Raw genomic sequence first — 10,861 nt, 5'->3', positions numbered from 1 at the left:
GAGGATCTTAAAGCAGCCGGTATAACTCAGGCAGACCTTACAGATAGGAAAACATTCAGACAAAAGATATTTGGTTGGAAATTGGATGGAACACCGTGATCTGATGAAAGACAGAGACTTCATTCTGAAAGGATGAAACAATTTTGGGCACAAAGAAAGTTCACCCATCAAACGTGACATTGATGGATTATACCTCGCGTGGTCCTAATGGGCCCATACGCTAATAATAATAATAATACACACATACAATAATCTAATTTAAAAAATAATGTTGTAGGTCAAAGACAAAGTAGTGGAAAGGTTATGTTGGCAACACATACTTGGAGCACAAAACAAACAGAATACAATGTACATAAAAGCGTGTTGTGAAAAACATTAGACCCAAATTATTAGTGTCTAACACAGAAAAACAACGATGTGCTAGAGACGGAATTTGCCGATGTAAGCGGGAAATCAGCCAAAAAAGTAAGTACAAATCAACCTATTCTTAACGAACTATTTATCGATCTAAAAGCAAATCAAAATGTAAATAAATTACAGACCACTGATGATGCCTTACTTCAATAAAGCGAATCGCGTCTGGTGAAAAATTCACCTATTTTTGTAGTTGCAAAGACAGAACAAAAGTACCCTCAAGAACTAAAAAGCAACTGCCGACACTAAGGCCACACAAATGGAGAATTTATTTTTTCTATTCTCATTATCCTTTCCTTTTGATCGGTACTGGATATATAGCGATAACATTATACTTGTGACTACCATCATCGCTGGCAACAGGAACTTCAGTAGGTCTGGAAATGTTCAAATGTACCTGATGAATTTGTTACCCAGGTGACACTGAATGATTACTCCACATTCGAAGTTAGTGATCTCTCCTGACCGGCCCATTTTGTTGTTACTGCTTCTTTGTACACAACACAATCCTTCCCGCCGCCTTTCATTGAGTACATAGTAAGCTGCAATTTTTGTTACAGTATACTACTCAAAGGACTCAGCATCTATACATGAAAACAATAGAAATTTAATTATTGTTATCGTATGCATCAATTGCAGCAAATCTAATACACATTTAAAGAAAACGTAGACGCGTGCAACAAGTTACACTACATAAATGTCAAACGGCCAAGACTCAGTGCAGTGAAGCGCCTTGTCGGATGCTTCGTGTAGACTCCTGATGCCACCAGGGAAACGTCTGTTAGGTCATTCATTTACAAAGCGGCTCATTGTCCGAATTTCACCATAGTCACATGTCCTGTCAGTGCAAAAGTCCCGTTTGTTCATGCTGTATTTGCACATAACCTCTTCCGTCCAGTTTCTATAAAGCTATACCCACACCTACGTTGATTGATGAAAGCCTGGAATTTTAACAGTTTGGTTTTCAATAAGTTCCTGGTTCCATGCAGGTTTCCGTGGCTTGTCGGTCACGTTTCCGCCCTGCGTCGCGACTGAATCCGGAAGAGAGCGTTTGGCCTCCTTTTTCATATGCTAGTCTTCTGGATTTAGCACGTTTCTTAGGCCGCGAGCGTAAATCTTCGTGAAGGGGAACTGACTCATTTTTAGAACAAGTATTTTTCCCAGCATCGATATACTTGCAGAAATCCATGCCGCACACTGTGCTGTCTTATAATACATTTATTCAGTAGAGGTTTCGATCATGGACCATCTTCACAATAGAAAAATATTTACTGTAACAAATTCACATGGCGTACATTCTATTTAACCAGGAAAGTATAGGCCATTGCCGACTTGAAAACGTACTGGGTCTTGTTGTGCCTGAACAACGGTGCTGTGTACTTACCTGTTACAGTTTTTCATGTTTCAACGGTTTTTCTGCTTGGTGAAGCCGGTATCGCGGCATCAGTATCAATTTTCTTACATTTTCAAGTCGGTCATGGTGTATATTTTCCTGGTTAAATAACATATACGCCAAGCAGAGTTACTGCAGTAGATATTTTCCCACTGTGAAGATGGTCCATGATCGAAGTGAACCAATGTATTGTAAAACAGCATAGTGAGTAGCACGCGTTTCTTCGAGTCATTTGTAGAAACTTGCGGACGAAGGTCGCTGCGAATCCAAACTGGTGGGCAACATTCCTGCTGCATAACAGCGCAAGTGATGCTCCACGGAGATATGAATTCTTCCCACTTACTACCTGCCGGTTTCCTCTCCAGGTTCACTCTTGTTGGTATCTTCTCAACTGTTCTTGAGAGGTACTTACGTCAGCATTCTGCCTAATGTGATACTAAGGTATTGTATTTAATTATGTCAAGATGATTACGACTGTTTCAGTCCCGTACAAATTAAGCTATTAATACCAGATATAATTCAGTTATATTCCACATCTGAGGAATCAGGTTTTCACAAAGTAGCAACGACTTAGTAATTTATTCGGTTAATTGTATCTAGAAATTTGGAAATTTGTGGTAAGTTCCTACGGGACCAAAGTGATGAGGTCATCGGTCCCTAGTCTTACACACTACTTAATGTAAGCTGGGCTAACTTACGCTAAGGACAACACACATACATACGCTTGAGGGAGAGCTCGAACCTATTACGGGGGGACTAGCGCGAACCGTCGCAAGCAACCCAGACCGCACGGCTACCACGCGCGGCTGATATATCTGGCTTTGCAATTATGATGGTGTATTGATAATGTAGATTATTGTTGACAGAGTATAAAGATTAATTTGTATGGTGTCTCTGATCAATGTTAATACATACTTTGACAGGTTCATTCTTCGTTCTTGCTACACTACTGGCCATTAAAATTGCTACACCAAGGAGAAATGCAGATGATAAACGGGTATTCGTTGGCGAAATATATTATACCAGAACTGACATGTGGTTACATTTTCACGCAACTTGGGTGCATAGATCTTGAGATATCAGTGCCCAGAACAACCACCTCTGGCCGTAATAACGGCCTTGATACGCCTGGGCATTGAGTCAAACATAGCTTGGATGGCGTGTGCAGGTACAGCTGCCCATGCATCTTCAACACGATACCACAGTTCATCAAGAGTAGTGACTGGCGTATTGTGACGAGCCAGTTGGTGATAGATTTGGAGAATGTGCTGGGCAGGGCGGCAGTCGAACATTTTCTGTATCCAGAAATGCTCGTACAGGACCTACAACATGCGGTCGTGCATTATCTTGCTGAAATGTATGGTTTCATAGGGATCGAATGAAGGGTAGAACCACGGGTCGTAACACACCTGAAATGTAACGTCCACTGTTCAAAGTGCCGTAGATGCGAACAAGAGGTGACCAAAACGTGTAACCAATGGCACCCCATACCGTCACGCCGGCTGATACGCTAGTATGGCGATGACGAGTAGACGCTTCCAATGTGCGTTCACCGCGATGTCGCCAAACACGGATGCGACCATCATGATGCTGTAAACAGAACCTAGTATCATCCGAAAAAATGTTTTGCCATTCGTGCACCCAGGTTCGTCGTTGAGTACACCATCGCAGGCGCTCCTGTCTTGATAGAGCGTCAAGGCTAACTGCAGCCATGGTCTCCGAGCTGATAGTCCATGCTGCTGCAAACGTCGTCGAACTGTTGCTGCAGATGGTTGTTGTCTTGCAAACGTCCCAATCTATTGACTCGGGGATCGAGACGTGGCTGCACTATCCGTTACAGTCAAGCGGATAAGATGTGTCATCTCGACTGATAGTGATACGAGGCCGTTGGGATCCAGCACGGCGTTCCGTATTACCTTCCTGAACCCACCGATCGCATATTCTGCTAACAGTCATTGGATCTCGACCAACGCCAGCAGCAATGTCACGATACGATAAACCGCAGTCGCGATGGGCTACGATCCGACTTATCAAAGTCGGAAACGTGATGGTACGCATTTCTCCTCTATACACGAAGCATCACAACAACGTTTCAACAGGCAACGCCGGTCAACAGCTGTTAGTGTATGAGTAATCGGTTGGAAACTTTCCTCATGTCAGCACGTTGTAGGTGTCGCCACCGGCGCCAACCTTGTGTGAATGCTCTGAAAAGCTAATCAATTGCAAATCGCAGCATCTTATTCCTGTCGGTTAAATTTCACGTCTGTAGCACGTCATCTACGTGGTGTAGCAATTTTAATGGCCAGTAGTGTATTTTCTAACAACGGTGACAATCCACTTCTTCAGTAGCTGAAGAGTCTTTGCATGCCAACATTCAGGTTATTAAGCTTACGTGCAAACGTGCGCAGGCGTGGTACCCGAGGCGTGTGCTGGCGTACCTCTGTATGTGTATGTGTGTGTGTGTGTGTGTGTGTGTGTGTGTGTTTGTGTGTGGAAGTAGGGATGGATGTGGGGGTTCAGGGCGCTGCTCGGCGGGTCTCGGTATGCATCACGCCACGAAGTCTGGCCTCGGTGGGCGGTGGCGGCGGAGGGGATGTGCGAAGATAAAACATGGCTCGGGGAAGTAGATTAATACCGGTCGCGAGGAACATAAGTTACAATTCCGGCGGACACATCCGGGGAACGAAAGCGCGGGTTACAAAGAGAAAGAAGGAGAGGAGCGGGCGCGGCCGGAGGAGGATGAGGTGTGAGGGTCGGGAAGGGGGGGGGGGGCAGTGCAGGAGCGACTCTTTTGTTTTCCGCGCTAGCATGCAGACCATATTTGCACGCAGCCCGCAGCGGAAAGTTAGGCACAGTGGTTTTGTACGGCGCCGCTGGCCGCTACCAGATTATGAACTGCGTCGACAGTTTACGGCGTCACATTTCTATCGTGGTGTGTTCAATGTTCGCTGCTTCATCACAGTACAATAATAGAGCCTACCGGTGAACTAGCGCCCAAAATATCTGGTCACCACCTGAATAATTCGCACATGATAAAATAATGAGATACCTGGAGTTTGTGGACAATCGATATCGTAGCTTTATCGTGAGTTACCTCCTCGTCCTTCCACTTTGTTTCTGAATCACATCACCTGTGAGTACCAGTTTTTTATTTTCTGTTTTACTTTTTTGTGTAGAGCTAAGTTACAAATTAAAACGTGAAGGAGCCTGGTGTTTACAGGTAACAAGTAATTTAGCATGTGTCTTGACAAGCCGATCGAGCGCTTTTCCTACTTGCCTTAGACTAGTGTAAGATGTGATCATTTTTCTGCGTGCAGCTTTCAAGAATCAGACAACAAATGGGGCTCTCAGCCGACCTTTCAAGATTTACTTATAGTACTCGTAGGACGTATACCTCAGCTTACGGTGAGCTTGGACCTAGGGTGCTTTTAAGTTTCCCATATGGCGCTACACTGTCTTCATTTAGAGTCTGTGCAGTGGTTTCATTGGTCTGCCATCTGCTTTAGGTTGAACCTGTGCTCCTCCGACAAAATCGCGGAAGTTTCACATGGATATATTCTGAGCCTATTGCTGTAAGGGGATTCCATTCCGCTGGATCGTTACAACATTATAACGTAATTTTGATTTATTCCTTTTTTTTTACCCCAGCAACCATTTCTTCTGTGAAAATACCTCCACAACTGTGAAAGAACCAGAAAACACCAAAATGTGCAACCCTAAACACAGAGTAATGCAAAAAACGTCGGTTCAGAAGTATAAAATACTGTAATGTGACCCTCACTACAGGAAAAGCCAAGCATGTGACCCTCACTACAGGAAAAGCCAAGCATAGCGTCGTTGTGCCGCTCTCACACTGCATCTAGTACTTTGTGGTCTTGCTATTACCACTTTGAGCGTCGTGGTAGAAGATTGCCCTAATTCCGCCTCTTATTGTTAGCGTTGCATGTCTTACGCGTTTCCTTTAAGTGTTGTGTCGGTTCTCGTGCGCGTTGCATTACTGTTTGTCCTCTAGTGCCTGGTGTTTCTGAAGCCCTTCCTGACGTTGCATTGTCTCGCGCAGTGGTGACCAACAGGCTTCCCACGCCTATTCCATATGCAGGTTTTGTTAGCTTCCCCGTAATATGTGCAGGCCGGCACTTTAGAGAAGCACGACTAATTCATGGAAAAGATCAAGGTTACTACAGATCAAGCGCAAAGGGCTTACTTTGACGTGGAATTACGTGCGTTTTTTTGCTTTATTTCTGGATCCGCCTGATAGGTATTATCACGTCATGATACTCAAGTCCCCTTTACTCATCGTGATCCTTCCTCTAGCATGGTACTTTTGGCGAGTGTAGAAGTGGTCTGCACAAATTTTCGAATTTTTACTCTTCCGCCCGAGGCCGGCCGCTATGAGCGATCGGTTCTAGGCACTTCAGACCGGAACCGCGCTGCTGCTACGGTCGCAAGTTCGAATCCTGCCTCGGGCATGGATGTGTTTGATGTCCTTAGTTAGTTAGGTTTAAGTAGTTCTAAGTCTAGGGGCTAATAACCTCAGATGTTAAGTCCCATATTGGTGAGAGCCATTTGAATTTTCTTCCGCCCGAGGTAGATGATAGACTTGGGAGGCCCATCTTGCTCCCTTGTGGGGTTGTACTACATATTCGAAGGGAGCGCGGGACCGCTCAGCACCAAAAAATGGTTCAAATGGCTATGAGCACTATGGGACTTAACTTCTGAGGTCATCAGTCCCCTAGAACTTAGAACTACTAAAACCTAAGTAACCTAAGGACATCACACACATCCATGCCTGAGTCACGATTCGAACCTGCAACCGTAGCGGTAGCACGGTTCCAGACTGTAGCGCCTAGAACCTGTAGCGCCGGCCGACCGCTCAGCACCTCTTGCAGGTCTGTAGTGGTGTCCGGTCGGTAGAAATGGTGATTAAAGAAAAATCCCTCTCACTCACCTCGAATGAAAAACAGCCCACAGTTGCACTAACTGTGTTTATTCTAAATCTTGTCCTTGGTATCAACTGTAATAATATAGCCTCCTTCAGAAGTCATAAGCTTTTAAAAAGGAAAAACGTTTTAGCCCAGTGGCTGCGTAAAGATCAATGAAATAAAATAACTTCAACAGAAATAAGCCTGTTTCGATTATAAGTAAAACTACATATGGCACTGTATGTCCTCCGCCACTACATCTGTTATACTACCTCTGTTATACTACGCAGTTGCAGTTATGTGGTTATCGGGTATGGCATACCTATAACGCCCACGAAGGAACCTGCTGCATATGTAATCAGAGCGGCCACCTCCGTGCCAATTGTCCACGTCGTACGGTGGTATTAAAACCCATCTACCAATAGCGTAAAGATTTTTTGAGAATCTTTTCCCACAAGATTCTGCAGCGAAGCCAACCACGGTTGTTGAGGATCAAAGTAGACCTTTAGGAGATGGTGGTGAGTTTTTCCCCGCTGCCCAGGCATATTGACATTAACGCCGTCACTCCGGCGGTGCTAGCACCGGTTATTCAAAACAAGCGTCGCAAAGCCCAAGAGACGACGATGCAGTTGAGGAGCCTTTTCCTTTGGTCCACCCTTCGGATAGCCCAACATTCAGGGATCCTATTCTCGTGCTTGAGTTGGTGGACGAGGAAGCTATTGGTGCTTCTCCTTTGATCAGGTGGCTACTGATAATCATCTGGCGATTCTACCGCCATCCAATCTACCTTGTCGATGCCGCCTGTTTCAGGAACCCCTTGTCTCCCCCGGCTCTATTCGATAACTCTCTGATTGTCTCAGTTTTCTAAGCTATTCCTGGCTAAAGAAAGTCACGAACACATTCATGGGGTTTGTTGACCTATAAAAAGCATTTGGCAATGTCAAATTGGGCAAGACGTTCGAAATTCTGGGAAAAATACGGGTAATCTGTATAGAAAGACTGCTTACATACAGTATGTACAAGAGCAACGAGGAACCAATAAGAGTGGAAGGGTGCAAATGATACTCTGAGATGAAGAGGTTGGTAGACGAGAGGAATGAGTGACGGACCACATCAAAGCAGTCAGGAGAATAAAAGATACCCATTTAGCCATTTTTTCTTAAGTTTAATCCCTATTATTAACAACACGTAACACTTCTATAAAGGATTGATTTCCTTCTCGAATGATATGGGTTAGTCACGAAATAACTGTTCGTTGTGGTTCTGGTCTTTAGTGCAATTACTGGTTTGATGCAGTTGTCGTTGCTGCTCTAAACTATGTAAGAATTTCATCCATATGGAATCGCGCTACCGCTTCGGTCGCAGGTTCAAATCCTGACTCGGGCATGGATGTGCGTGATGTCCTTAGGTTAGTTAGGTTTAAGTAGTTTTACGTTCTAGGGGACTGATGACCTCAGGAGTTGAGTCCCATAGTGCTCAGATCCAGCCTCTTCATCCATACACAGCTATCACGACATACAACCATTTGAATCCATTTGAACTTGTTTGCTGTATTCAAGTCTTGGTCTCCCTCTGAAAATTTTACCCACTCCACCTCCTTATCTTACCATATTGACAATTCTTTGTTGTTTCGGGATGTGTCCTGCCAACCGACCCCTACTTTCAGTCAATTTGTGCGATATTCTTTTTTTTTTTTTTCCGTTAGGTTCAGTATCTCCTCATTTGTTGTTCGCTCTAACCATCCAATCTTAAGCAATATTTTGTAGCTCCAAATTTTAAGAACTATTTTCTTCTTATCTGATTTATCTTTCCTCTTCGTTCCACTCCCATACAAGGTTGCCCTCCAGACAAATTTGTTCATAACAGACTACCCTAACATTCAGTTATTTAACAAATTCCGTTTTTAGAAATACTTTTCTTGCTATTGCCAGTCCGCATTCTACATCTTCTGTACTTTGGTCATCATCAGTTATTTTGCTGCCAAAATAGCAAACATCATCTATTGCTTTTAGTGTCAGATTTACTTATCTAATTCCTTCAGTATCACGTGATTTACTTCAAGTGCATTCCATTGTATATGATTTATTTTTATTATTTATACTGTAATTTCTATTCTGTTCAAATGTTCATCCAGCTACACAGTGCCCTCGGCAAAACACGAAGATTTTATTTCCTTTCACCGATAATTTCCTTTCCAAATATCTCCTTTGTTTCCATTACAGTCTGCTTAATATACGGATTGAATAACATCGGGAATAAGCTATAACAGTGTTTCATCCCCTTATCAGATATGGGTTCCGTTTCATGTACTTCTAACTTTAAAACTGGAGTCATCGTAAAAATTGTAAATAACTTCTCGGTTCCCGTAATTTATCCTTGCCACCTTCAAACTTTCAAAGGTAGTAGTCCAAATTACGTGGAATTATAGAACGGAAAACACACATTTCCACCTTTAATATATGTAAACTAGTCGCATAAACTTAACCGTGAATGTTGCACCCACACGATTTACACATATTAGCTGGTTGCAGAAATGGTTGAAGCAATACAGAAAAAAAGAAGTAACAGAGTTAAGACAGCTCATTTAATCACACCTTTGTCCAGTTCTAGTAATCTGTTTATATGAGCAATACAACACCATTGTTGTACTGTGTGTTAGGTAATATTGACTGAATCTCTGGAATAAAGTACAGAATCTAGTAACATTTTGAGCAACAAAATACCTTAATAAACCATAGGAATGTGACAGACATCCCTACGTAACCGTACCGCTATGGGCACGTAATTTTGTCACTCCATGTCTCGTTAGGTGTGTGATGTTGCTTCCAAAGTTCATTACCAGGGGCTGCTTTTTGGAGCGTGTACCATCTGGAGTTAATGATGAATTTTATTTAAACGTATTGGATTTGCAACTTAATTAAATTTTGGTTTAGTATATAGTTCAACAGTTAATTAGTCCACCAAATTGGATACGGATAGCCGTATATGATTTCCTCTCGGTTACAAAATACGATAATTGCCAAGTACATGTAAAGCTTTGCTGTTATTAGATATCCAATTAAAAGTATATGTTTTCTCAGTAGAAGAACTGTTTTATCTATATCTAAAAACTAGTTACAGACAAGTACGCAATGTTAAGCTCTGGCAGTTTGCCATCTCTGTTTCGCTCGTTTACAATTGGAGTCAAGTCATAAGTAACTATATTCTTTGTTCGACGCAAATTTTCTTGCCATTACAAAATGGCCGAAATTTCTGCTGTCTAACTCCACGATATGAATGCAGTGTTAAGCAACAGATAAACTAATTGTTTGTACGTTCGTACCAATACGTGTAACGTAATTCAGCTGCTGAACATATACTCAGTGTTGACGTACATTGTACATCTGTCGTTGCGTAAATTAAAATTGTTGGCTAATATACCATAGCTTCTGCCTTCTACTCATGAACATTTAGTCTGTGGAATTATTCGGGAAGAACTATTCTTATGGACAGACGGTTTTCATGTAGCAAAATAAAACCATGTGAACGACTAAAAACAAATAAGCCACATACAAAAAAACTAATAATTTAAAACGTATTTACATTTCGTCTTATTTTTTTGTTATGAAGTCCCTCATCAGCAGCCGCAATTATACAAGTAAGAAATGATACATGCCGTCTTTTTCGGCTTCAATATAACCCTCATTTGGACGTTCCGCGTCTCGTCCTATTTCAAAGCAACTTCGGTTGTCATTGTAAAAATGTTGTTTTCCTCACAAATATGTTTTCCAAGATCGTGAACAGTTTTGATATTTTAAACTACTAATATAAAACAGTATTAAATCACTATTATTACTCGTTTTTCTTCCAGCTCATTCGTTAAGTTGCAATGCACTCGACTTACATTTTTTGTGCAAATTCACTTACGCCTCATGCAATTGATCTCGATGATGTGGGATGCCATTGTCTTTTGGTTTGCTATTGTGACTGTGGAAGCATCTGCTATTCCTCTGTGTGTGTGTTTATATTTTACAACTGGCGCTTGTCTGTGTGTGTGTGTGTGTGTGTGTGTGTGTGTGTGTGTGTGTGTGCGTGAGAGAGAGAGAGAGAAAGAGAGAGAGAGAGAGAGAGACAGACAGACAGAGACGTAAAA

This window comes from Schistocerca nitens, chromosome 4 (assembly GCF_023898315.1).
Source record: "Schistocerca nitens isolate TAMUIC-IGC-003100 chromosome 4, iqSchNite1.1, whole genome shotgun sequence".
Lineage (NCBI taxonomy): Eukaryota > Metazoa > Arthropoda > Insecta > Orthoptera > Acrididae > Schistocerca > Schistocerca nitens.
Note: the sequence above shows the minus strand (reverse complement) of the source record.